We start from the raw sequence: 3903 nt of genomic DNA on the forward strand, positions 1-3903 counted from the left end.
TAATGGGAAAATGTATTTTAAGAGGGGTGATCAGAATTAATAAGTTACACTGAAATGTATTTAATGAGGAAAAAGAGCAGATAGGGATAATTGTTGGAACTGAGGAAGAAGAGGGATGAACGAGACAGAAGAGCAGGTATGGTCTAGGTGTAGATGCTAATTCATGTTGCTACGGCATCCTGAATGGGGGCTCAGAGGGGGTGGGGGAGAGCCCTTGCTTGGGTGGGGTGCTGGAATCCAAGGATGCCCTCTTTCTGTCTTGAGGGAATAGATATTCTCAGAATGTGGCACCACACCGGAAGAAGATACCGGAAGAGGAAGTGGGAGAGACTATGAAAATATGACAGTATAAAATAGAGCAAAAGTACAGAAACAAAGAAAAAATAAAGTATAAACATAAAACTTCCATGTGCATGGGAAATCTGTTTTTGGATAATGTCATTTTGTTAACTGGTATGGGTGCTGTATGGGGGAACCGGGAAGAAGGAAGAAGGGAAGGGATGGAAAAAAGAAAGAAAGGAAGAAAGAAAAAGAAAAGCTAAAAGTTAAGTTTGGATTCCACGTTGTCCACACAGAGCTCTGTCTCTGAGGCCGGCGCGGTAGGAGGTTTGCTGGTTGGGTTCTCAAGGACTGAAGAAATTGACTGCTGAGGAGGATAGGGGCTCACAGTCTGCTAAGGAGGATTCTGTCGGCAGGTGTTCCCGCCCTCGCACTTGGAGACATTTGGCTCTACTTCTCTTTATATGGAGACTCTTGCTGCCAAAAAGTACAGACCAGCCCTCCTGTGGCGGTTCTCTGGAAGTCACTTCCTGTGCTTGTTATCGGGCAGCCATTGTGTCTCCAACCAGTATTTTCCCCCTTTTAATCAAGGATTCTTTTTTTCCCCCTCTGTCCCCGCTCCCCCCTCCCTCATGAGCCCTTGATAATTTATAGATTATTATTTTGTCACATCTTGCCCTATCCGGCGTCTCCCTTCATCCCCTTTTCTGTTGCCTGTCCCCCAGGGAGGAGGTCACAGGTAGATCCTTGTAATCGGTTCCCCTTTTCCAACCCACTCACCCTCTACTCTCCCAGTATCGCCCCTCCCACCCCTGGCCCTGAAGGTATCATCCACCCTGGATTCCCTGTGTTTCCAGTTCCTATCTGTACCAGTGTACATCCTCTGGTCTAGCCAGACTTGCAAGGTAGAATTCGGATCATGGTAGTTGAGGGGGAGGAAGCATCCAGGATCTGGGGGAAAGCTGTGCTCTTCATTGGTGCTACATCGCACCCTGACTGACTCATCTCCTCCCCTAGGCCCCTCTGTGAGGGGATCTCCAGTGGCCGACAAATGGGCGTTGGGTCTCCACTCTGCACTTCCCCCTTCATTCACTATGGTAAGATTTTTTTTTTGATGATGCCTTATACCTGATCCCTTTGGCACCTCGTGATCGCACAGGTTGGTGTGCTTCTTCCACGTGGGCTTTGTTGTTTCTGAACTAGATGGCCGCTTGTTCTTTTTTTGAATCTTTGATCAAGCTATTCCGTAATGGTAGGTGAGAACCATGTAGCTCTCTGCTCTCATGACAAAGGTGGCAGTTGTTTATAGATGTAATTAGTTTCACACCTGTGTTCCCCTCCTACTCCTAACTCTCCTTTTTTTCTAGTGCTCCATTTGAGGAGAAACCAATTGGGCCTCGGATGATCACTTAAAAGCTTTAAAGATTCAAACACTGCACAATGAACTAGGAGGTAGAACACAAGCAGTAAGCTAACTACTGGGCTCATTAACTGGGACATCCATGAATTCATAACCCCAAAACTCCAAACAAAGGATCCAAATCCCATGAGGTGTTTATTAGTACACAACCAGGCTCAGAACCTAGAGGTCCTTTTTGCCATTGTTGCAGATTTATTTATCACACAAACTTGGCTGATTTGTACAGATGTACAACTTCTCGAGAGCAAGAACAAGTGAGGTACAACAATCAGCTCTGAACCTTATGCTTAAGGAATGCAATTTTCTTTTCTTTTCTTTTACAGGCAAAGCTTTCATTCCATTTAAGAAAAGGAGAAGATAAAGATATTTGTCCTTTGCCTGGCAAAAGTGACTTGTCCTAAATGATGCCCTGCCTGGATGATGGTGACAGGTATGAGAGAAACTACTCCTTGATGGTACAGCAAGGAAAACAGTTTGCCAGAAACACATTTACAAGATCTAAATATTTACTACAGTTTCACAAGTTCCTTTTATCCTGGAGATTATTTTGTTTTTGTAGTGACATTTTGAAGAGACTTTAAATTTGTTGTTAAACCTGGGCACCTCTTTGTCACATGAATGGAGAAGAAAGGGCAGAGCCTTTCAAGGACTGTTCTGTTACACGTCCTCGTCTTGCATATGAGATCGTTTCCATCTACTCGGCCAAATGAGTCCCCAAAGTAAGCTCATTCCAAGGTGGACAAATGCCATCGATCACCCCCAAAGCTTGGCATTTAGTCCCCTTCATAGCAGCCATGGTGGTGTAGTGCGTTGCATGTTTAGTGACTAACTGCACATTTCTGATACAGGAGGCTGCGGGAGGAGTGTCTGGGCTTCTGCAGCCTTGGGTTAAGTTCCCCAGGGTAAGCACAATCGAGAACACAACAGTGACTTCTGAAAGGCATCTATATATCACAAAGAAAACACATCGCTCCTAGGACATGGCCAGTGTCAGCTGATGCACATCACAGCCCAGTCATTAAGGCGAATTCCGTAAGCACAAAAATAGTTTAGCTCCCTGCATGAGTGGTCTGACTGAAATGTCCAGCTGGCATTGGCATTGCTCATTTAGGAGCTCTCTCTGGAATTGCACTTGATACTAAGGAACCATTAGGGACAGCAGTTGTGTTCAAGATACTGGGAGACTTGTCAATAGCTTGGATTTTAAAATAGACCAAGTAAAATACTGGCAAAACAATCCCAATCAGAAGCACGATGAAGACAGTATTCCACCACTGAAGTCCACAGTCCGCACCCTTTGTTGGTGTTTTCTGAGTAGCAGGCAGGAGCAGCTGATGGGAGGTCTCACAGTAACTTTCATGTAGAAAGATTTCAGACGGCACCAGATTCTGGTGAATTCCCTTAATGAAATCCATCAGCTGGCTCGAGTGATCCCTACTGCCTTCAGGTGCTCCATGTGGATGGGGCAACCCCACGAAAGTCACTTTGGTCTCTGAGGGTGAGTTTGGAAGGGGTTTTCGCTCTTCACGCATCTCTGTAAGGACACCATGGGTTTTCAACTGGAATCTTGATGGATTTTAAAGCATATAAGTCTTGTTCTCGGATGCAGCTGTTGACTTTCTTGATATCTGCCACTTTCCCGCCATATTGAGGCACTAGCTTGCTGAGACTGTCCTCCTGGGCCAGCTCCCGCTGTAGCAGCTCCACTCCAGGGGCTGCAGGCTGGTGATTGCAGTCCTTGCGACGTTCCTTGCCCCCGGGTTGCAGAGCTGCATGGCGTGACTCTTCCTCAGGAGTCCCCTGAGTCCCCGTTGCCATCTGTAAACTCGTAAAGGTGGCTGTTTGGAGTCCTACACACAACAACTGGGCCTTTGTGCACTTCCTTCTGCCTCATTTTCTTTAACTCAGAATGCAATTTTCTATCACTGTTTACCCTGCCCCCCCCTTTTCCTTTCACTCTGCACCCATTTCTTTTCTTTTTGTACAAGTAAGGCCATACAATGTTTGTCCTTTTGTGATGGCCTTATTTCACTCAGCTTAATGTCTTCAAGCGCCATCCATATTGTAGCATGTGTCAAGATCCGTTTCTCCCACCGACTGAGTAGCATTCCATTGTGTAGATGTATCACGTTTTGTTTATGCTTTCATCTGTTGATGGCCATTTAGATCGTCTCTACCTTTTGGCGATTGTAAAGAGTGCTCCA

At 45.8% G+C, this 3903-nt stretch overlaps 1 pseudogene; it reads right to left on the reverse strand.

Annotated features, from left to right (window-relative positions):
- Positions 1-2748: 2748 nt before the first annotated feature.
- Positions 2749-3593, reverse strand: LOC142451282 (lysM and putative peptidoglycan-binding domain-containing protein 4 pseudogene; annotated as a pseudogene).
- Between the last annotated feature and the right edge of the window lie 310 nt (positions 3594-3903).

Source organism: Tenrec ecaudatus, chromosome 6, assembly GCF_050624435.1.
Source record: "Tenrec ecaudatus isolate mTenEca1 chromosome 6, mTenEca1.hap1, whole genome shotgun sequence".
Taxonomy (NCBI): domain Eukaryota; kingdom Metazoa; phylum Chordata; class Mammalia; order Afrosoricida; family Tenrecidae; genus Tenrec; species Tenrec ecaudatus.